The sequence below is a fragment of the Danio rerio genome, chromosome 12, assembly GCF_052040795.2.
Source record: "Danio rerio strain M-AB ecotype USA chromosome 12, GRCz13ab, whole genome shotgun sequence".
NCBI classification, from domain to species: Eukaryota; Metazoa; Chordata; class Actinopteri; order Cypriniformes; family Danionidae; genus Danio; species Danio rerio.
Genome location: NC_141032.1, coordinates 34,576,610 through 34,602,885, shown reverse-complemented (window position 1 = coordinate 34,602,885; position 26,276 = coordinate 34,576,610). Strand labels below are relative to the sequence as shown.

Sequence of the window (26,276 nt, the reverse complement as noted above, 5' to 3'; positions counted from 1 at the left end):
AATCTGGAAGTTTACCTAATTAGTCATGTCAATTTTAAATAATTGTAATAATTTATGAGTACATTTTTTTATTTTTATTTAAAGCAACAAAACAAAGGGGTGGATGATTAATTGAAAAGTAAACGAAATCAATCAAATTTTTCCAGTTCATATTTTTTACAATTACTTTCCTTATCGTCTGTGGAATCACATGACCCTGCTCTGTTAAGGCAGATTTATACTTCTGTGTCGAGCGCACAGGTATGGTCCGACGCAGCCTTTGCGCAGTTGCATACCCATGCACCTCTCAAATAATGTAACTACATGTCAAATGTTTGCACTACATTGACGATGTGTGGAAGCTGCATCAGAGATGCCCAGAGATGGGATATTATCCTCTACGTAAAAATTATTATTTACTTTAAAATATTCATAACATTCAAGTGCACTGTTTACGAATTTTACATTTAATTACTTGCCATTTCTTTCAAAATAACTTTTGTCTAAAATAGCCTAAAATAAATAAAATTAGAGAGTCTTAGTCTAAAATAACAGTAAAACAAAATAAATATGCATAAACTACAATCACAATTACTTATAAATGTAAAAAACTCAAAAACAAAACTGCACATCTGATATCTAAAGTCACAATTACAGAAGTGCAACATATAAAATCAAATCAATGAAGAGCTGACTTAAGTCTTACTTCTTCACTTGAACAGCCAGATCTAACAAGCGTCAACAAAAAAATGACAGAGCAATCTGAAAAAAGCGAAGACGGCAAAATGCCTGAGACCAGCAAATGCCAGCTGAGCGGCACTTTGAGCTTAGCAGCTTTGAGATTTCTAATGGAGTGAATTGCTATCGACAGCTTGTTGATTCTGGAGAAATGTCACTCTCAAGAAGCTCAATCGTGAACACGACACAGGGGCTACTCTTGCCTTTCGCCTGCCTTTTAATGTCACTGGACCTTCTGGGTGAACACAACCGTTCAGTGGCGACAGCTGTCAATCTTGTATGAGTAAAAAGAGCCTGAAAGGATTGCTTTAAAACATGAACAGAAACCAAGACAATGCACTGATACGCTAATTCTGTTTGCGACTGAAATTGAGCACTACTCTACCAAAAATGTTTGTTCATCTCTGTACTATTACTCTGACAGGTTGGAGGACATTAGAAGTAAATTACATTTACAAATAAGTTATAAGTAATAAAACATTAAAATAAGACATTTTCCACCAGATTTATTAAATATATGGAAGGAATTAAGTGATATTTTGATTGATTACGTGCAAAATAGCTGAAATAATATATATATATATATATATATGCCACAGTGGAATGAACCACCAACTTATCCAGCATATGTTTTACACAGCGGTTCCAGCTGCAACTCGGTACTGGGAAACATCCAAACACACTCATTCACAAACATGGACACACACACACACACGCACGCACGCACGCACGCACGCACGCACGCACGCACGCACACACACACACAAATATATATATATATATATATATATATATATATATATATATATATATATATATATATATATATATATATATATACCCTGACTGAAAATTACTAAACACAAATGAGTTCTTCTACCTAGAACTACCATAGCAGTTAAAATAACAACATGTATTTCAGTGACTACTTTTCCTTGTGACTACTTTAAATATGGGCGATTTGGTTGCCTAGCAACTTCCTGCAAAAAAACAACAAAAAAAAAACATAAATTTCTGTTGGCAAAAACATAACCTTACTTCAGATATGTCTTTCAAGCATATCCCTATCCACAAAATGCCTTTACCCTGTTCGAGAAAATGAAAATAAAAGTGAGTTGTGGACATTCGCCAGTAGTTTAATGTAGCCTACATATACATTTATATATATACATATATATACATATGTATGTATAGGCTGTAACACCAAAAAGTATTTTTAGGGTGATGACTTAATTAAATGTGATGACAGACATTCAAAGCTTTATTTTAATATCTCATAGTATAAGCTTAGATTGCAAATATGTCATAACAATATGACCTCTTTGTATAATATGACCGCTATGGTAATTCTAGTAGTTAAAGTATTCTGGTTCCAGTGTTAAGTTAATAGTTATATAATCTGATTTAATTAGTGTTCCTATACCAAACTGTTTCATTAGTTATTGAAGACACAAAATATTCCTGATGGATAGAATCTAGAAGTACCATACATCATTGATTTATTAGCAAAAGGTTACTAATTGAGCTTTTATTTCAACAAGCTGCTGGAAAACCAAAAATATGACTGCCGGTTACAAATGAAACCCTTATCAGTGTCTCAGAACAGATCAATTCACAGAAAATAAGCAAATTCTGTAAATATTGAATTGCATCTTGTGTGATTTAACACTTGCACTTAGCCATTTCACAATATTGACTTTATTTCAATACATACTGCGCCCCAACCTTATAGCAGCAACAACATAAAAAACCCAGCACAAGCAGACTTGATTCATTCATTCGTGTAATGTGTGAAAGTCCAAAATGACACCTCCACACATTTATCCACGAAGCATCGCCTATAAAGCAGGTGTCTGAAAGCTCACACTCAAACTGACACCTTCACCATCCCGACACAAAGCAGAAACCCAGAGTGCAGCTGTGCACACGCTGGACAGATAAACACACACACACACACACACACACACTCGGAGGCAGAATTCACGGTGCAGAAATATATGCTCTGATGGACAGACATCTGGTCTTGTGAGCTCACAAGTGAAGATTTAACAGAAAGAAGGCTTTTACCATTTCCCTTCATAAACACGTCAAATAAAGAGCTCAGAAATTCTACTTTTTTTCAATACTGAACAATCAAACTTGTCACCATATCTCAGTTCATTGGTGCATCACACTTCATTTTGACACAAGCACTGTAAAAGTGTTCATCTGTAAATGTAGCTTCCAAAGCTGCAGTGAAGCTACTTGTTTTAAAATGGTTTGCTACACTGCAAGGTTATGTTAGAATGATAAAATAAGCAAAATGAAGTTCATCACAGGATTACAAGCCCCACCTTCTAGTGGACATGTGGACACATATCTGAAAAGTACAACCTGAGTAACATGTTTAAAATGTGTAAAAATGTAGACAGCACCCTCTAGAGGATTTGTCATCTGAAACGTGCAACAAAACAAACCCGAAGCAACGTATTTTAGGTTTCATAAAAATGTAAAGTGTGGCACATATTTCCAGTAAACCAAGGCAGAATAAATTCTGATGTTTTCCTTAACACAGCCTGATGTTAGGAAATGTAACTATTTCATGTTTTGTCAGTTTAGTGCAGGGATGTCAAACTCAATTCCTGGAGGGCCACAGCCCAGCACAGTTTAGTTCCAACACTGCTCCAACATACTTACCTGTAGGTTTCAAACAAGCCTGAAGGACTCAATTAGTTTGATCAGGTGTGTTTAATTAGGGTTGGAACTAAACTATGCAGGGCTGCAGCCCTCTAGGAATTGAGTTTGACTAATTTGTACAAATGGGTTGGACTTTGAATTTTAGACAGCCCTAGGGCGTCTGGTTAAGCACCATCCCATACAAAATCACTGCGTTTCAGATCAGGTCGGTCCATTCTTTGTTTTTCTGTCTGCAAAAATAATTATAAAAAAATTTGATTTGATATAAAGTGGTATCAGACCAAACAATAAGCACTGTATATTTTTCCGTGCCATGTCCTTAAAATATGGAAATAAATTTTACCCCAGTTTTTTCAATGGACTTTCTGCACTAGCCTATACTGTCTTTTTATGCTTTAACAACCAAATGGATGCTTAAGCCTTTTTTAACTGATTATATTTTAATTACATTACATCGATGCTGTTGAAAAAAAAATTATGAAACTGAAAATAGTCACATAAAGCTTTCACTGGAAGTTCATCACTGGCTGAAAAACACTAACTGTGCATATAGTCCATTGTACCAATTTTCAGATGTGTGATTTTTTTAAAAGGGGGCGTGGCACCAAACTCCACCCCTAAATCATGAGCAAATCATTCTAAATTATACGAATTCAAACGAATTTACTACTTAGTCAAAAACTTAGGAATTGCCATATATACTTTAGCGTTGCTTAACCTCATTTCTATTTCTGGCTTGAAAATTACAGTTGTGTTAGCATCATCCATAAATCTGATTGATTCAGTTTACTCTGCTGGATAGAACAAATGTTGACAAAAATGTGTTAAACAAGACAAATGGTGTTTCATGCTTAATTACTTGAGTGTGTAATTAATCGTACAAAAAAATATCTACTGAGCTGACAGCCCTAATTTGTTTGCTTTCACTCAGCCGGAAAACATTAAATTGACTCTGACAACATTTATAATGTTACAAAATCAATTTCTTTACCTTTTCATTGTATTAGTCAAATGGTGTCTACAAAAACCTTAACCTTTTCAACACTGATAATAATAATAATACATTTACATTTAGTCATTTAGCAGATACTTTTGTCCAAAGCGACTTACAATTAAGGAGGCATTCAGTGATTCAAGAAGTGCTATTTTAATATAATAATAATATTCAAAGTTAAGAGACTTTTTCATAAACAGAAATGTAAAAATATTCTGTTCTGTTTTACATATTTAAACAGAACTATATAAAAATGCTACTAAATACTTAACACAACAATTATAAGCACAATTACATAAACCGTTCTAAATTAAAAAATAACAGGCAATACATCTGAATTGAGGATTGAGCATTTATCAGACCTAAAAGCATCATCACTGCCAGTAAAATATATTTTGTTTCTGGCTACACTGTTTTAGTTTCCTATGCAAGTAGGAATACATGTATACAAATAGTCTTCATGTGTGAAGACTTGGGTTGAAATCATACTAAACATTGCATACGTAGAAACGTAGAAACTGTAAATGTGCGTACGCAGTAAAAAATGTAGATGTACTGTATGAAACACTGCGTACACGGAATCGCACACATATATATATTTTTTTTACATCCAAATGAACGTGAAACTGAGCACACATGCACGAGCGCAAAACCCCTTCCTGCCTCCTCCTCCGTATGAATATGCTAATGACTCTACCTTGGCAAAACCCAAACAAAAAACCAATAACAAAAACAAGCAAGAAGAGAAACGTTGAACAAAATGTGAATTGGAGGGGCTCCTATTGGAGGTAGACCGGAGAAAAACTGTGTTATCACAGTAAGTTTGTCATTGGAATGAGCTAGTTGAGTGATTTCCGCCTGTTTGTTTGGCAGAGACAACAAAGCTAAAGAGAGCGGACATGATCAGTGCAAGTGGTGTAGCCGGTACAACACATGGCAACATGTTTTGACACTGTCATTCATGAACCCGGTTCGAATCCAGCGTTTGATAAACTCATTGTTCTTTTTTCCCCCACTACATATAAGATTTTGCTTACTCTTCATCAAGAGGAACACAATTACGAATCATTAATAAGTGTGTATTATGTTAAGAGCATTTAAGCATCACATATTATTTGCACATTTATTGAATGGAAATGTATCTGATTCACGTATGAAAATTCGTCTTCAGATGGCACCTTCATAGCAATGTGCGTGCAGTCGATCGCTCCGATTACATTGGGAAAACATGCGATCACTGCAAGTTGCGCTTTAATGTTTGGCTGGTCAACTGCATGGTATGGAAACCTTATATACCTGCTAGACATGCGGATGATCTTGGTCCATACAGTTGTCATTGCATGACTCAAAGACACTTTGTAGAGTGCAATTAAACACAATTGCGTCTAGGAGTCACCAATGGAAATAAAACAAACACACTCAAGAAATGCACATACGCCAGAAATGAAGTTGGCGTGGACCAGCGCACATTCCTACATTCATTTCATCGTTAGCAAATCCAAGCGTGATCGTGAAACCTGGCGTACGCAAAGTTTTTGTGCGTACGCAGCGTTGATACATGAGATCCCTGCTCTTAACAACAGTTGATGATGTCACTGTTACTCAGCCAATCAAAGTGATTTCACAACAAACTATTCATTCATTTTCTTTTGGCTTAGTTCCTTATTTATCAGGAGTCGCCACAGCAGAATGAACCACCAAATATTCCAGCATATGTTTTACACAGTGCATGCCCTTCCAGCCACAACCCTGTACTGAGAAACACTCTCACCTACATTCACCTATAGCGCATGGTTTTGGACTGTGGGGTAAACCAAAGCATTCAGAGAAAACCCAAGCAAGCACAGGGAGAACATGCAAACTCCACACAAAAGCGCCAACTGGCCCAGCTGAGACTCGAACCAGTAACCTTCTTGCTGTGAGGCAACAGTGCTAACCAATTAACAGAAACGAAATGCTGTTTGATTTTCAAAAAGGACAAATTTTACTGATCCTTTACTCAACCTCAAGTGGTTCCAAACCTTTTGTATATTGATTAAAAAAGAAGATATTTTGAAAAATGTTGAAAACTGGTCACCAATTACATCCAAAGCAGAAGAAAAATAATCCATCCTGCATTGTAAAAACGATTCAGGCTGGTGATGGTGATGTAACGGTGCAATACCTGTATTGTTGCTGACCATATCCATTTCTTGATGACCACAGAGTACTCATCTACTGATGACTACTTCCAGCAGGATAATGCACCATGTCATTAAGCGTGAATCATCTCAGACTGTTTTCTTAAACATGGCAATGAGTTCACTGTACTGAAATGGCCTCCACAGTCACCAGATCTCAATTCAAATGAGTACCTTTGGGATGTGGTGGAACAGGAGATTCGCATCAAGGATTGTGCAGCTGACAAATCTGCAGCAACTGTGTGATGCTACCATGTCAATATGGACTAAAATCTCCGAGGAATATCTTCAGTACCTTGTTGAATCTATGCCATGAATGATTTAGGCAGTTCTGAAGGCAAAATGGGGTCTTACCCGATACTAGTAAGGTGTACCAAATAAAGTGGCCGGTGAGTGTATATCCACAGTACAGTCAATGCCGACCAGTAGAGGGAGAGTAAAGGAAGACGGAATGTTCTTTGTTGGATCAACTGGACATCCACTACATAAATATAAACATGCTTTTTCATGATGCGTTCATAAAAACATAGATCCTGCACAGCGTTTTGCAGCAAACTAATTGGACAAATTAGTTAGCTGTAATTGCAGCCCACGAGGAAGCTGGAGGTATGACCTCAAATTATTGTAATCAATACTTCACTCTCATATGGGAAAGGGAGGGTTTTCAAATGCTAATTGCTTAGTGGCCTGAGGATCATTACCGATGCTTGCTTTATCTAATCTGCCCCTCCGCATCTTCTGCTTCTTGACCCCAGCACAAACTTGACTGAAACCGAAGTCTGTTTTCAGCCCTGGATGTAATGAATGAACTCAAATAACCCTTTTTCTGTAGATTAGGCTAAGCTGACAGCCAAGACAGTCAAGGGCTTCTAGAACTTCTCACTTCACTGTGCTAATTTGAACAAGGCCTTTATTTTTCTATTTGTCAGTTGAGTAAACTGTAGCATGGTTGTTAAACCTCTCCCAGGCCCAATTAGGGGAGCAATGCTAGCATTCATAGCCCAGATCTCGCTTTCTGGTCTGGGAGGAAAAGGGGGCTGCGGTGATGCCCCTGGCAGCCTGGTTCCTGGCAGCTCGCGGCCCTTGTGGCAGCAATATTAAGTGACTGCTGAAATTCATGGCCTGCGCGAGCATTTTATATGTCTAGGTGACAACCGGCTTTCATATGGTGCAGGCGTTCGGTGACACATTAGCAAATTGTGCAGTTTCATTATTCATTAGGGTGCTGTCGTGCAGGAACGCACCGGCCTGCTGTGAAAAACACGCCAGTTCCCTTTATGATCATTACTGGCAGTTTGTGTGCTGTCATGTTGGAGCTTCGATAATTGAAGAGTATTTGGCGACAAGCTGTTATGCAAGTGTGAAATATTGTAGCTTTCACAGCAATGATATATTATAGGAAAATCTATAAATGTTAATATATTAATTGCTTAACTTATAGTCATTTATGTATGGCATCTATTTCGCACCACATTCTTTTAAGACAAAGAGGAATTTTTGTAAACAACAAATTAAATGCAAAGTGATTCTAATTGCTTATAATAAATAGTTGAAATATGGTTAATGTTCAGTTTACCAGATAGACTTATGAAAAAATGAAATGTGCTTATTTTGAAAGGGTGACTACAGGTTTCATCAAGTAAAATTTAAGACTTTTTGAGACCTCTTTAAGACGATTATGAATTATATTTTAGACTTATACATGGCTTACACATTCTAATGGTCCAGTTAAAACATAAAAAAACATTGAAAACTGTGTTATTGTAAGGAAGATAATTAAATCATATTTTTATAAATATACCTATAAATAGAGTTGGTAAGTACAGTTAATAAATAAGAGTTGATAAATTAACTTTTGTCAAAATGATGGTGATTGGATGGGTGTTGGCCTGATTGAATAGCTTTTATTAAGACCCAATTAGTTTTTTAAGACCTACAACACAATATTTCAGTACATTTAAGACTTTTTAAGGCCTTAAATTTTGATTTTGAAATTTAAAACATTTTAAGACTTTTAAAGAGCCCACGGATACTCTGTAAAATGAATGAAAGAGGAATCATAATTTTTTTATGTATACTTTAAATAAGTAAAACCTTGATGAAGAATAGTGTTGAGGTATGAAGATTTAAAGTGACAATTGGTTTGTATTTTGGGAATGCAAGTGTTAATATAATCAACTGATTCTTGTTATAAATATGCCTCACAAGATGTTCTGGTATTTAACACAGGAAAAAAAGTCCAGAATATTCTATTGTATTGTATATCGCATTGTATAATAAATGTACACTACTGGTCAAAAGTTTGGGGTCAGTAGGATTTTTTAAATATTTCAAAATCAGCTTCTCCTGCTCACTAAGGCTGCATTTATTGAATAAAAAATACAGTATTTTTTTTTTCAAATTGTCAAATTGTATTGCACTATAAAATACAGTAACTGTTCAAAAGTATTTTATAATGTAATTTATTCATTTATTCCAGTAATTTTAAAAATGATTTTCTTCAGAGTCACATGATCACTAATATTAATTATTATTATTATTATTATTATTATTATTATTATTATTATTATTATTATTGATAATAATAATATTATTGATAATAATAATTATAATAATATTAAAAGTAATAATGACTGGTCTAACATTTTAATTAGAAACAACATACAATAAGTAATAAATATATTCAATAAATAAATATTTAACAATTTTACATATTTTTTTCCATTTAATAAATACCGCCTTGATGAACAGAATAATTTTCTTTAAAAAAAACCTTGAAAAAAAACGACCCCAACTTTTGACCTGTAGTGTGTTGTATTATTAATTTTAGATTTCGTATTTTAATATTAAAAGAGAAAAAATATCTTATTTTAGACCACTAATCATGATACTAGATATGCACAAAACACTCCAGTTATTTTTATGTCATGCTCAATTAGCAGGTTTTATTAAGCTTGGGTGCAATTTTAAATGCAAAAAAATTTTAGGCTAATGTACAGTAAGTTGGAATGAAATAATTTATTAGAAAATGATTCAGTAATACAACAAGTGTCAATGAAAATGCTGCGCTTGAGCTCTGTACAGGTATACAGTATACAAGGATTTACAATCCATGAAATCACAGAAATACTGGGCATAAAATTTGCAGCTCCAAATTCTCCTCTTTCATAACTTCCTAAGAAGCCCTGCCATTTTCTTCTCGATCTTAATGTGCTGCTAAATTGATTCCACCCACACAAACAAGGCGTTTATAAACATCTGAAATCAGAGATTCTAACTAGGCTTCTGCACATTGTTATCCAAACTATTAAGACGTCTGGGTGCAACACGACTTTGAATTGTTCAGTAACGTCATTCTACCCACGCTCATCACCTTAGGCTAGACAGCGGCGCACCAGAGAGAGGACAAGCTTGCCCCCTTATGGTCTCGAAATGAAGTCAACTTTCATACAGGGCGCACTGAAATCTGTAGAAAGTCTGTCAAACTAGACCGCTGCACCCCATCCAAATGAAAAGAAAATAGCCCTCCCCTGTTAGACAGCAGGCAAGTTCTCTTTTTTTTTTACCGGCTCTTGACTAAGTGGACTCTGTAATGAGTCTGGCCGCCTGATTAGAGTGATAGACACGCAGGAATCTGGTAGGCGCTGCCAGAAACCAAGGAGGAGGAGAGAGGACAGAACGTCTGAGAGAAGTCTGGAGGTAAACATCCCAGAAAAGTCCCAGCAGGAATGTAGAACTTATGCTGGATTGGAGCACAGGAACTACAGCAGCGGCTCCAGAAGGAGGGGTTGGAAGATGGTAAATTAAAGTGCTCCATTTTACATGACTTTAAAGAGCACCAATGTCTGCTCCAATAGGTTTACATCCATCAGAGATCATTCATTTGGTTATAATCTAAATTTAAAATCAGCTCATTTCTCAAATGGTACATTCATATGGTCGTCAGTAATTTTATTATTTACATGATTCTGAATAAGACAATTACGATTAAGTACTTGACATGAGTTGCTTTTAGAATATTTGTTTTGTTTAACATCTTATAGAGAACAGGTGTCAAACTCAGTTCCAAAAGGGCCGCAGCTCTGCACAGTTCCAACCCTAATTAAACACACCTGATCAAACTAATTGAGTCCTTCAGGCTTATTTGAAACCTACAGGTATGTGTGTTGGAGCAGGGTTGGAACTTAACTGTGCAGGGCTTCGGCCCTCCAGGAATTGAGTTTGACACCCCTGTTATAGAGCATCTATTGATACATGCTTTCTCCATAATTCCACTGATAAACATACAGTACATCTTCACTGGTGCTATATGCAGCTTTGAATGATTCGTTTTTAATTCTGAAGCTTTACCAGTAAATTTTTTGCAGTAATAGGAATAACAGTGCTACAAATTAATGGCATCAATAACGGCGATGCTTTTTCAGTCATGAGTAATTAAAAGTATTACTTTTTCCCTCATTACAACGCCATTACCATTAATGACACAATAAAATGTGGGTTACTATAGTTGAGATCACTGAAGTGGTTTTCATGCAAGCAGCATCTGTCTCAGCTATAGTACCTTTCTTTCTTTTGGGTGTGTGTGTGTGTGTGTGTTCAGGGCTGGGGCGGGACACATAACCAACCAGTGATGATGATTGGTGTGTGTGAATGTGGTGTAACTGGGAAGGTTATGATTGGCTTAGATGGAGTCTATTTCCATCGTTTGTCATTCAGAGTAGAGGTCTGCATTACCGCGGCCAGATTTCTGCGGCGTGGGTATAAATTTCCGAATAAATCGCGGGAGCGGTCGGTAACGGGTTTAATTTGGGACAAGAGAGGGCTGTCTAGCAATATTGCTCCTGACTCCCGAGCGAGCACGCGTATGTATGTGTTAAATGAAATGGCGTGATGCTGTGTTTAGCTTGTCTGTTGCAGTGTGTGTGTGTGTGTGTGTGTGTGTGTGTGTGTGTGTGTGTGTGTGTGTGTGTATGTGTGCGCACGCGAATGAGAGAGAGAGCTTTGCCTGTGTGTGTGCTTGGTGCTTTTGTGTGTGTGTGTGTGTGTGTGTGTGTGTGTGTGTGTGTGTGTGTGTGTGTGTGTGTGTGTGTGTGTTAGTGCGCGCGCGAATGAGAGAGAGAGAGCTTTGCCTGTGTGTGTGCTTGGTGCTTATGTGTGTGTGTTAGTGGGCGCGTACACGTGAATGAGAGAGAGAGAGCTTTGTCTGTGTGTGTGTGCTTGGTGCTGTGTGTGTGTGTGTGTGTTTATACAGACAGCTTGTTATAGGCTTTCTGGACTGTATAGCTGGGTGATTTTTGGTTTTGTTCTCCCCCCGCGGGATCGGGTGCGGCAGGTAGAAAACGGGGCGGGTCGGGCAGCGGGACAACAAGTGTTAATATAAGCGGGAGCGGTCGGGTTCGGGCTAAAACCTGGCGGGTGCGGGCGGGATTTAAAATTTAGTCCCGCGCAGATCTCTAAAGCAGAGGCAGAGTAGTGCAGGTGTTCACACACAAGCACATGCCCAGTCAGTTGCACACACCAATGACCAAGAGTCAGAACGATAGGAAATCCAACAAGTTCAAAAGTAGCTTTTGCAAACTGGAAATATAAGCACTACTTTTCCCTCATTGAGGTGAAAGGCAATAATGTGTTTGTATTGTGCAAGTTATGCCCAGGAAAATGTTTTTTAAAAAAAGACTCTCTGCGTCAGTGACAAGTAATTCCAATCTAATGAAGCACATCAAGTCTTGCGAGCTGTGGTCTGTGCAATAAATGCTTAAAGTGTTAAACCAACTATTGTGTTTTATTGTGCAACTATAGTAATAATAATAATACTTATAATGATATGTTGAATTAGATGGTTGTTTCTCACATTGTTCCACAACTACATTAAAACAGTGTAGATTAGTGTGCAATGCTTTACATTTATTTTATAGTCATTTGACAAATAAGAATTTTTTTAAGTTGCACAATAGTTACTTTTCCTGGTAATTTTTAGTTACTTTTATAATTATGTAACTCAGTTATTAACGCAGTTACTATTTGTGAGAACTAGGAACTTTAACTTATTACTCTTTTAAAAGAACTTGCCCATTGCCTGCAGCAATGGTGGATAAAAAGTTTTTCTCAAAACCTTTTTTTTTTTTTGACCATTGCAGTGCGAAGTTAAACATCCTGCACAGAAGGTAATGTGGTGTTAAGGAGTCACCAATTAACTAATTTAAGGTAATCAAAAACTCTGTTTACATAGTAGATTCATAATATGAGTATTTTCTTAATTGACACCTTCGCAAAGCCACACTCAAAAACCGCCACCCACCAATCATGGCTTAGCAACCGTAGCTCGCGCAGGAGCTCTGTCAAGCTTGAAACAACTGTGTCTGGAATTGCAACTGGTGTGATCGGTTCTCTTTCAAATAGACTAGACAAAAAGTTATGCTCATGTACCCACAGTCCTGCTGCTTTCAAGAGTAGAGTGGTCTTTTTGTAAGCAGCACCTGTTACTTTCGCTTTAACCATTATTTGAACAGGATATAGGATATTAACTTCCCATTTATGTGTAGTTAACTGGTGTCAACTGTTTTTTTTTTTTTTTGTTTTGTTTTTTAAAGAAATGTTTTGTTAAATAAAAAGTATAGTATACAGCTATATTTTGCTTGTTTTGACACATTATTTAAAATTTGTGGCTAAGAAATGATTATTTCTTTATTTTTAGCATGGTTAGAGTTCAATTTGGTAAATTATTTGAGCTCCGAAAAGTCAAATAAAAAATGTGAAATAAAAACTAATTGTAATACAACACTATGAAACCATGACCCATGTGCTCATGCTCAGAGCAAGCTCATACATCACACACAAAAAGCGAAATGAATGAGGAGGCATGTGGACATTCCACAAACTCTAAATCAAGTAATTTAATGAGTCAAAGTCATGTTTATGCATATAAAATATATTTTATCAACAACAAAATTGTGGCTAGTGAAAATGGTGAGTGCTAGTAATTTTGGAAAGTTACTAACCACACTGGTGGTGATCAAAAAAGTTAATGTCAAGCCCTGAATGTAAATAATGCAGAAATTGCATTATACAGAGCCAAATCTGTTAATACTTATTGCAGCAAAAGTCCTATTATCTTAACCTACAGCATGCTTTTTTTCTGTGATCATAAACAATGTAGACAGTAAGGATTCCACAGATTTACTATAATTTACTTTAATTTGAGCCTATAGCTAATGATGAAACAATGAAAGATCTCATATGCAATCCAAATGCATACATGCATTGAGCCCAGTCACAAAAAAAACCATATGCCTTTTCATGGGAATTTGTTTTACTGCTTGTCTTTAGTAAATCTTTTTTAGTGCCAAAAGAGGGTTTGCACAGGTTAAAGCTGTTTGTAAATCTAGGCTATGAATCAGCACTGAAATCCATTACACAGTCACGCATACTGTAGATGCTTCACTATTCCAGCATGAATGAAGGTTCAAGTAATTGTTATATAACATTTACAACAGGCCCATTTATGAAATACATTGTTTTGTCTAATGCTTTGGAGTAAATTACCCATGCAGTGATCCCCAAAGCGGTAAAGAACAAGATCAATCCCCGAGGAAATGTTTGGATATATTGGTTTTCAAGCCTCTTGCTTATATCACATCACACTGTACACTTTCAGCACCTTGAGCAAAAGACTTGACCCTCAGACCTGCATTAACCAAGCACCATGGTAACATGTTTAACCAACAGCAATAAATGTCTGCGTCAGTCTTTTGCATCCAGCAAATCATTTGTCAGATATTCTCAGCAGTATGCAGTAGAGTTGAAGTGTCTAAGAACGCACTTGAAATCTTCAATTCAAACCCAATACCAGATTCTTTCAAAGATTTTAAAAGAAATATCGAAGAAGAGAAATACTTAGCTTCGTTTAGTAGTATTACAAGGCCAGTAATCAAGCAAGCAAATCAATGTCTAACATGAAGCGCTTGAAGTGCTTTATAAATAAATTAATAGCAGAAAAAAAAAAAATGAAATGATCAAGTGAAGTGCAAATCAATTTATTTGGAGGATCTTTAAGTTTTGAGACAAATACTTTTGAGAATATATTCATTTATGTGGGTAATATTACATTGACAAACCGCAAATATAATAAATTTTTGTTGTAATCTTAATTCTATACCGCATTTTTGAAGATTCTGATTACACAGCATACTACCTGACAAAAGTCTTGTCGCCTATCCAAGTTTTAACAACAAATAATAACTTGACTAGTTGATCAATTTTTATCAGAAGTGGCTCATATGAAAGGCAAATGACTCTGGATTACACTATTTTACCAAAATAAAATATGATCAAGCCTTGATTTTTAATTAGGACGTTAAGGTCTGACTTAGCTTAGACAAATGCCTTGTCAATTAACAAAAATAATGTAGAGTATAGAATATAAAGTCATCCTGCAGTGGAAAAAGAATTAATATTGTCTATGACTCCAATGAGCTTGGAGGACTGCATCCATACATCTCTGCAATGACTCAAATAACTGATTAATAATGTCATCCGGGATGGCAAAGAAAGCCTTTTTGCAGGACTCCCAGAATTCATTAAGATTCTTCACCTTCAATGCCTCTTCCATCTTATTTAAGACATGCTCAGTAATGTTGATTTCTGGTTAGTGGGCTGGCCAATGCTGGAGCACCTTCACCCTCTTTGATTTCAGGAACTTTGATGTGAAGGCTGAAGAATGATAAGGAGCGCTATCCTGCTGAAGAATTTGCCCTCTTCTGTGGTTTGTAATGTAATGGACAGGACAAATGTCTTGAAACATCAGGTTATTGATGTTGCCATCCACTCTGCAGATCTCTCGCATGTACCCACTGAATGTAACCCCAAACCATGATTTTTCCTTTACCAAACTTGACTAATTTCTATGAGAATCTTGGGTCCATGTGGGTTCCAATAGATCTTTATATAATAGCTTATTTTACTGTCATGAGTAGAATATATAAATACTATATGTATGATTTCAAAAGCTGCTTTTGGCTATAAGAGGTGGTAATAGTTCCTATTAATCCATTTATTAATTAATTTTCTTTTGCTTAGTCCCTTTATTAATTCCCTTTATTAATCTGGGGTCGCAACAGTGGAATGAACCACCAAATTATCCGGCAAATGTTTTACGCAGTGGATGCCCCTCCAGCCGCAACCCAACACTGTGAAACATCCATTCAAACTCATTTACACACATTCACAGGTGACAATTTAGCTCACCCAATTCACCTACATGTCTTTGGCCTGTGGGGACAACCGGAGCACCTGAAGCAAACCCACGCAAACACGAGGTGAACATACAAACTCTACATAGAAACGCCAACTGATCCGAGGCTCGAAACAGCGACCTTCTTGCTGTGAGGTGAAAGCACTACCTACTGCGCCACTGCTTCGCCCCCATTATTGTTGTTGTTATTATTATTATTATTATTATTATTATTATTATTATTATTATTAGTAGTAGTAGTAGTAGTAGTAGTAGTAGTAGTAGTAGTAGTATTATTATTATTATTATCAGGGAAGGACTTAACTAATAAGTGAGGTAAGCAGCCGCTTAGGGCCCCAGAGAATTAGGAGACCACGAACAATGCCAAAAAGCCTATTTTAATCAATTAGTAATATCGCATACATTTTTTATCATATGCTGTAAAATCTGTCTATAACAATTACGTTTTTAACAATAATCTTTTCAAAACCAAGGGCCCCCATGAATAGCCAATACGAAATACTCCTTCCATTGTGCACAAGCAATCTAATCACAAATATGGCTAATTAACTGCACTTATTTTTTGTGAACTTCATTTTTATTTGTGAATTTATTGTATATTGAATGAAGAAGATAAAGGTTCCACTTAAAATATCATTTTAACATGCCGTTTATTTACAAAAAATAAAAATCTACAGAGAAAAAAATATGAAACAGAATGAAACAGAATGTTTTGAGTTTCAGTGCTAGGACCCAATACCTGGAATTGCTTAGGGCCGCCAAATTGCTAAGTCTGTCCCTGATTATTATGAAGCAAAAGGGTGTGCCACATGCTTCAATATATTGTTGTACATTAAACAATGGTCCTCATGCACAGAAACACACACACACACACACAAATTATTATTCACTGGATTTTTCTAAACAATTTATATGGGCTGAATTAAAACAGGAGATACACTTTATATTCATGCACCTCTAAATGTTTTTTTTTTTTTCAAATACATATTGTTTATTATAGTGCCTTAAGATTTGTCACTGGTATAATTACATCAATGTAATTTATATAAAATGACAGAATGGACCTCTTTCTCAATTAAGGAGAAAACTACATATCTTATAAAGCTGTAGTTGGTAAATTACAATAGTACATATCTAACTTGCTGGAGTACTGTTCAAATACTTACAATACCAGATCAGCAGACACACTCTTATTAAGATGCCATTTTTTCACACAGAGTAAGGCCAATCTGCATTCTATAAGTATACTCCATATGTATGGAATAAGCTTTAAGATATATGAAATCCATGCCATCAATCACTATATTTAAAAAAAATTTAAAGACTGTCAATTAAGAACAGTGCATGTTTAAACAATTGATTAGGATTTATACTATTTTTGTGTGTGTGTGTGTGTGTGTGTGTTTTGATACAGAGTTTTTTTTTTCAGTGCAGAACATGCAGACTTCATATCATTTAAATATCTAAATTATATGAAATATTCTGTCTTTACGACTAGACGCTATCTGCATTTACTTCATTTGTGCAAATAATACCGACCAACATGGTATGTGTCATGTTAAAGGGAATTTACGACCTGTCTTTTCATAACTGTATAACCATTAGTATGCAGTTAATAGAGGTGACCTCTCAATACGCTCAATATTGCACTCTTTATGTTTACTGAATAAATTGTAAGAGAGTATTTGAAAAATGCATTTAATAATCCTCCATGCAGCGCTGCAGGCTGTGTGAGATTGCTGGATATCTAATATTTTCATTCAGTCATCATTTCATTCTTTCCTATACCAGAACATTAAGTCTTGTACAGTAACACAAGCATCAAAACACGGTAAATCTCATGGCCATCAGCAATAGAGAGTGATTGACGTAACAGACAGAATAATGAGACAAAATGTGTTTCAGACAGCCTTCTAGACTCCACTTTCAGGTACATTTGGGTTTTTTTAAAAGGCTTTTCTGTTCACCATAACAAAAGAGCTCTCCGCTGATATTTTCCATGCGGTCATGCCTGAGCTGTGAGCTGCGGAAAACTCTGGAAGATCGGTGTAACTGTTTTCTTCTGCCATGGGGTTATAAAGTTTGACATCTCATCCACAAGCATTCTGGCAATGAAAAAAAAACTGGACACTGAGTTTTTTTTTTTTTTAACTCCACATCACTTCTCAGAAATCCTTCTCTTTTGGAAATGGCCCAAGGATTCAAACGCACCACTTTATCATGCCACATTTTCATTCGACAAGGTGTAAAAAAACACCTGGGTGCTATGAAATCCTGCCTGAAGTTGACAACAGAACAAGCACAAACTCTAGTCTGTCTTTTTATTGGCTCACAGCAATTTTTTAGAACAAATGTTAGGAATTATAGGAAAGCTTTGAATGTATGAATTATACAGATTTTTTTTGCTATAGACTAGTTGAAGTCCAGCTGGAATGCATACACATTATCATTGGACCTTGAGCTTTCTTATTTTGTTAGCTTGTCTGAAAGGACCTACAGTAGAGAGGAACACAAAAATGAAAGATCAATATTTTATGCCTCATCACTTTGATACAAACACGCAAAAACCAAACAGGAATATTGTTTTGATAAATATTGTGCATATCTCAAATTCTAATTATTATGTCTTTCAAAATCAGAAAAGCATGGCTATTGTATCATAAATGCAGTTCTGACTGGAATATGAAAAAAGCTTTTTATTATAGACCTATTTCTTTAATGCTCTCATGACACTCAACATCTGCCTCCAACTTCATTATACATTCACTGGCCACTTTATTAGGTACACCTGTCAAACTGCTCGTTACACACATTTCTAATCAGCCAATCACATGGCAGCAACTCAATGGCATGTGGACATGGTCAAGATGATCTGCTGTAGTTTAAACCGAGCATCAGAATGAGGAGGAAAGGTGCTTTAAGTGACTTTGAATGTGCCATGGTTGTTTGTGCCAGATGGGCTGGTCTGAGCATTTCAGAAAACTGCTGATCTTCTGGGATTTTCCCACACAACCATCTCTAGGGTTTACAGAGAATGGTCTGAAAAAGTGAAAATATCCAGTGAGCGGCAGATGCAAAGCAAATGCTTTGTTGATACCAGAAGTCAGGGGACCATGGCCATACTGATTTGCGCTGACATAAAGGCAACAGTAACTCAAACACTCGTTACAACCGAGGTATGTAGAAGAGCATCTCTGAACACACAACATCTCAAACCTTCAGGTTTGGATGCCACTCCACACAAACACAAACACACACAAACACAAACACAAACACACACACACACACACACACACACACACACACACACACACACACACACACGAGTGTAATGAAATTTAAAAATGTATGACAGATTAGTATTTGGATTTGAGGTCACAGTTTAAGTTTTTGATTTTTTTTTTTTGAGGATAAAAAAAGAAAGATTGATGGCCACTAGAAATAAACCTGAATACAAGAAAAAGTAAATGTTATGTTTATTTATGTTTATTTGTATGTTTATTTATATTACAATAACATAAACAACTAAGATAACACTAGCATGCTAAACTAAACTAAAATAATATAATAAAGTGAGAGAAATGCTCATTTCTAAGTAAATTATTTAGCAAACTAACAAGCTGAGAACACTGATGTTTACAAGCTGATTTATTGATGTCTTTCTGTGGTTCAAAGAGCATCAAAACTGCATTTATGGTTTGCTTTTCCTGGGGGGAGAAATGGAAAGAGCTTGAAACAAAACACTTTGTTTCCTACAAAGTGTCATTTTTAAGCAAAACACAAAGATGTTTTTAATTATTGGACAGGAGGAAGTGTATTTCACTCCTCAGCTGAAACAGCAGACTATAAAGGTCAATCTTGGGATTTAAAACATTTTATTGATTTGTTCAAATTTATAATTACAAACTAGAAAGTATTAAAATAGATTCCACACATTCATTTTCTTGTCGGCTTAGTCCTTTTATTAATCAGCGGAATGAACCGCCAACTTATCCAGCAAGTTTTTTTTACACAGCGGATACCCTTCCAGCCGCAAACCATCTCTAGGAAACATCCACACGCACACACACTCATACACTACGGACAATTTAGCCTACCCAATTCACCTGTACCACATGTCTTTGGACTGTGAGGGAAACCAGAGCACCCGGAGGAAACCCAAGTAAACGCAGGGAGAACATGCAAACTCCACACAGAAATGCAAACTGAGCCGAGGATCGAACCAGCGACCCAGTGACCTTCTTGCTGTGAGGCGACACCACTACCTACTGCACCACTGCTTCGCAAGATTCCAGACATTTGGTGTTTATTTGTTTGATTCATAGGCTTACTGAACTCGAAATTTTAGGACAAATGCAAGTTCTATGACAACCGATACGTTAATAAAGCATACATTTCAACTGAATGAAGCTTGCACTGAGGGTATCTAAAAATGTATTAATGCATTGGTTTTGTTTTAAGAAGAACACCAGTAAGACATAAAGGTGTCTTCGATGTCCAAATAGCAGTTGGACATCGAACATAGATAACAGTAAGAATGATTAATAAATCCATATGAAACTTGACTCTTAAAAGTCACGTCTCGTCTTCAGTTTTGGGAGTTTCAGCTTTAGTTTTCTGAGCCCAAGTGAACCACGCTCTGGCACACCTCTTCCAACCGGGCTAGGGTTGGCCAACTGAACTGTGCCTGAGCGCGATTCAGAGCACTCACACAAAGCTTGTTTATAAAACCAGGACTATATGTAACATTTACTACCTGATTAGCAAGGATAAAGTTCCTTGTAGAATGTATAGTATCATAGAACGTCACATGGGGACTCTTTTTACTACATTAATGATGTACAACACTGAATTTCCTCCATTAATATGCAAAAGAGATCTAGTGTAGAAATTTGACATTTTGAAAGTTTTCCTAATAGCTTGCTGCAGTTGTTATCAGCAACTAAAAGCCAAAGAAGTAATGTTTCCTATTGCACATGGCTCTTAAAATGCTTTCTAATGCTATCTATCCAAATGATTTAATTTTAGATTTAGATTTAATGCTAAACCTAGGCCAGATTACAACCTCAAACTATTTCTATTTTATTTATTTCCAATTATAATATATGTGTGGAGCCATGAAAAATAAAGGAACTACATACAAGAAATCAATAATGTATGGGTTTGAGTAAAACATGAACATTTATTAATTCTATAAAGGTATGACAGCATTTGTAATTTCACATTTTGTATTTTTGTGCATTAAAAAATGCTGAGTATAAAAAATGTTTTCATTTATCTGGGTTATTCCACCATCAATTGATTTCTTAAGTCTGAAATTCAAACTGACATTACAAATGAATATTAGCATGTCTGCTGTGACACCTTTTTGTTATTTAATGCAAATAAAAAATCTCTTAATGACAACATTTGCATTTTAGATGAATGTCACCAGTAGTTTACAGAATAAAACATTTTACTCAAACATTTCAAATCATAAATCCAGAGAAACTGAGCATATCTGTTATATTGTATTTGAAATAGTTTTTTATAGTAACTCTATCCAGGATGTATTAGTCTTTCCCTACAAGCCTGGATATCCAAGCAATACATCACATATTTTAAGTCAATAATCAATCGATATTCTTCATATTAGCCAATACAGCGAGCCAGTTATTAAGAATGATATTTACTAATACCAATAGTTTCACTTTTGTCATCCATTATAAAATGGGACAATGGCTTACCACAAATAAATAAAAACATGGCTACTCTACTTAAACCTTTCTTTGAATATTTGACATTTTTAATGTGTGCGCTGACAAAATTAACCATTAGGATTACCATGTTCAAATATACAGTATATAGCCAAATGGTAAAATAAAAACCCAATCATGAAACAAATTAAATAACTGGAGTGCACAGATGACATCAGTGGTAGGCCTACATTATTTTGCCAGCATTTGTTTAATGACATCTCCCGAGATCTAAAATGAACTCGTTAAGGGAGAGACACGAGCCAAACTAACCACACCAGAAAATAATCACAATCAATTTTCTTTTGAAGAACAGACCAATTACTGGATGTCTGCACAAACACACAAACAAGCAGTAAAAATCTGTGCATGGTAGATTCTCAAAGCTACCAGGGTGTTAACACAATTGTGTCTTATTAGAAATTCACAATGTTACATAATCTGACTTTGAAAAACATAAAGGATCCAACTTCATTCATCCATTCATACATACATTCATTGCCATGGGAACGATGGTGACTGTAGCAGAATGAAACCCGAACTGATGCGTGCAGCATTTGTGTGTGTGTAAGTGTGTGTGTGTGTGTGTGTGTGTGTGTGTGTGTGTGTGTGTGTGTGTGTGTGTTATGTGTCCAATTGAACCATATCGAGTTCCTTCACTGGTCCCTAATGACAGATTCCTGTGGTTCTCTGGCTTGACAACATGACATTATTTTCACATTATGCTCACATCTACTCATACCATCTGCTTTGATGCGTTCACAACATTTCCACACACCATAGTGATATTTAACACTGTTGGCTTGCAATAGGATCTCATATCTTGCAATATTGCATTATTAGCATTTATTTTAACAACATGTAATTTTTTTTTGCAACACAGGCTTTCCACAGGCATTGGAAATATGTGCTTCATCCTACATTTTTGTGAAACTCCAAAAATGTACTTAACAACACATTTGACTGCAGTTTCTAGGTAAAATGAGCATTACAGGGCAGAAGACAACAACTTTTATTCCTTTTCGCACTAATGATATTTACAGGGACATACTATCGATGAATAAAGAGTTCTTTTCATGCAGTTGTTTGCACAACACCAAATTAATACTTGAAAAAATGTATTGGTGTCTCTATGACTATGACTTACATAATCAAATAAGTTCATCACCTATCTATCTCCATATGGACAGCATTTCTGGCATGGTCAGTTTACTCGATAACTGCTCGGGTTCGAGTTGAAGCACAATTCCACAAAATAGAAGAAAGCAATGTATAATCAAGCTAAAACTACATGGACATGGTGGTTTACTTTCGAAAACACTATTAGTTGGGTTTAGGGAAGGGATCTGTTCGCTAGGTGTTCTGTATGACAAGCCTCGCCTACTCATGGACATGCAAATGAATGACAAACCATAATAATGCATTTCAAATTCGAAAATTTTAATAAATATGTAGACAGCGCCCTCTAGTGGATCTGTTATCAGAAACATGTAACGAAACATACCTGTAGCAACATATTTTACACTTTGCAAAAATGTTGTCTGAGGCACAAATTTTTAACATCAAATGTCGACAGAGCATTGTGTGAATCTCAAAACATGGATTTATTTTTACAGATGAATATTTTTATAGTAAACTAGCTGTCAATTTTAGTCTTTTAAATAAGTGGTCGCCAACTTTTTTTTATCATTGTGGACCTGTCAACGATTGACAATTTTCCCATGGACCCCCACAGGGGGTACAATACAAGCTGAAGCTGATTGATCAGTTCTTCTCACGTGGCTTGCAGTGTGCTTGTGGCATTTATTCAACTTGGTGCTTCTGGAAAGCACGAGCACAACATTCAACACACCTTCATTGGAAATAACAAACTTGCGCAAACTCTAGAAAAGACATGATATGCAAAAGGACCCTAAAGGCTGATTTATACTTCTGCGTCAAACGCCGGCGTATGCTACGCCGTTGACACATAGCCCTTCGCCGTGGCCGTCGGCGTCACTGACGCGCACCTCTCAAAAAATTCAACTACACGTCGCAACGACGCGTAGCGCAAGCTCTGTGATTGGTCGGCTTGGTAGCGCTGATGAGTCTGGGCGGGACCGAGAGCCGTGCGAGCGGCGCTAGCCTAATGAAGCGATTGTTTACAAGTGTGGAGTCCCGTGAAGGAGCTCCGAATGGAAAGTTTTGTTTTGTGTTTACCTCATAGTTAAAGTTCTTGCACGTCCGCCGGTTCCTGCCTCAAAATGAGCGAGTTTGAACCACTTGTACATTCAGGAAGTGTTTAGGAAAAGCAAAACAGCAGCGAGGAAACTCAACACAGAAGAACATTTACACCTCACTGCCAACTAGCGTTTCGGAAGTGTCAATGCAGACCAACAGAGACAGCGCACAGAAGTATAAATGCACAGCTACGAGCTACAGACATGGTGGATTCACCTGACTTGTTAACAAATGTGTACATTCTTTGGCAGTTCTTGGTTCCTTTCCTGGGCCTTTTCCGCTTAGCAAAGAAACTTTCCAAAGATGACTTTCTTACTCATCGTTACTGCTTGTGGGTTAAATTTGGGCACTCAAGTGACCGAGATAAAACAGAGAATACGGTCATTTTTCAAAATAAAAGTTATTTAAAAATAAAATATCAGTTAGACTCTTTTAGATAATAAAAAAAATGTAATTATTGATTTGTGACTTTTGTGGGCCGGTACTAATTGATCCACAGAGCATTACTGGTTTGCGACCCAGTTGAGGACCACTGATCTAAATATTCACTAACCTAATCACAAAATGATAAATAATTCAAATAATTTTTCTAAATATTCTTTTCTAATTAACATTTATTTTATTTGAAGCAACGAAAAAATTCTTCTCATAGTTTTACATTTACTTATCTATACCAACCCTAGTCTTACTATAAATCAGTCAGAAATGCACACAGTCCTGATCATCAATCTTTCAAAGCCGCCATTTTGAAACACACATAACAAGCACTTCTTTATCTCTCCCCTCTTAGAATATATACATCTCTAAGAGCTTTCATGTCACTGCACAGAAGTAGCTTCTTAACCCAGACAAATATATGCAGATAGAATTCATGTTCTGCAAAAGTCCCTGTTGTAGGGTTACAAGGCAGCGTGTCCTCAAAGCACTGACTCACTGGTGTAGGATGACAGATGAGTGTTCGCGATCAAACTCCAGGATGAATTCTGGGCAAGCGTTACCTCTTTTTTTGAGCGGTTATACAACTGAACGTCTACCTCACGGCAATAGTGCAGCAGCTGTGAAACTGTCAAAACGCAGTATGTGCTACATCAATATCCGCCCACAAAGGTGGATTTGCTAAGAGCTGTCATTAAACACAAGAATATGTTCAAGTAAACAAACCAGAAATTGCATTCAACAAGCAACGAAGGCCACATTTATACTTTCGAACAAATTTCCTTACCAGACCTCAATTTGTATAGCTCTATTCTTTTATTGATAGTCCAACAGAATTCATGATAATAGCTAACAAAATATCTATAGGAATTCATCTGTACTTGTTTTTTTTTTTTTTTTTTTTTTTTTTACCAATGAATCACATCAGTGCATTCAGAATAAAGTATTTGAGTTAGGAGATGCTAAAATGCTTATGCATTGTCAAAGTACAACAATTTAAGAGATTAACAACATTAAGAGATTAAGAGATTTAACAACATGGTGTAACGGATCACGCTTGATCCAGAATTCATATGGATCACAATCCACAGTTTGGAACACGTAACCCATGGATGAATACTTTTTTTTTTTTTTTACCTTTGTAGATTAATCCATCCTAAATATGTAATGATCACATAGAGATGGCCTCTCATGTCATTCTAATCACATGTATGAAAGCATTTAGGCTTTCCTTTAAAATATAATAAAAACGGAAGAAGAATGCAGTGGGTTTCTTAGGTTAATAAAGGTGTTTTCTGTCACTACTTATTTAGCCTACATTAATGCATTCAGTGTAAGCTGCACGCTTAATCATTAAAACGTCAGGATCTGTTTATTAATTCTTCAAATCACTGCATTTAAATCCGTATTTGAAAAACATAAAAATCAAGAAAGAGATTGAGTCTTTTGAGTTAGTTATGAAGTTACAAACAGTCAAATAACACAGAAATACTCAGATAACGGTTTATAGTTTTAGATCAGAGGGTCGCTTGGTGATTTCCAAAAATCTTATATATGTTATTAAACTTTTATAATTAACATATTTTATTTATAACCTACAGAAGATAAAAATATTATTTAAAAATTACATAAAAAAACATGCAAATAAAAAGCCAGTAATATAAAATTAAACAAATGACTATGAATGTTGCACGTTTTTGTGTTGTCAATATGCTCGTGTTTATTTAGTTCCTATTGGTGTGGGTGCATCGTTGTGTGCAATGTTTGTATGTTTACAACCACCTCCGAGGTTAGTGGGGATCGCGAGTCACTGGAATTGTTATGGGGGTTGCGAGCAGAAACGTTTGGAAACCCCTAGTTTAGATAAAACCACTGGCATTCATGGTAATTATTAAAATCACTGTCACATGCATTTCACTTGATGCTCAAAAATGAAAGTTGTAGGAAGCAATATTATAGAACCAATAGATGGTGACAACCAGCCATCAAAAATATGTCACTGAATAATTCATCAAAAATTATTCATCTAGCAATGAAACATGAAGTGTTATGAGTGAATAACTAAACCA

The 26,276-nt window shown here is 36.1% G+C and overlaps 1 protein-coding gene across 2 annotated transcripts in view; it reads right to left on the bottom strand.

Moving 5' to 3' along the window:
- ankfn1a (ankyrin repeat and fibronectin type III domain containing 1a) overlaps window positions 1–26,276 on the bottom strand; it is a 196,629-nt gene that overhangs the window by 123,155 nt on the left and 47,198 nt on the right.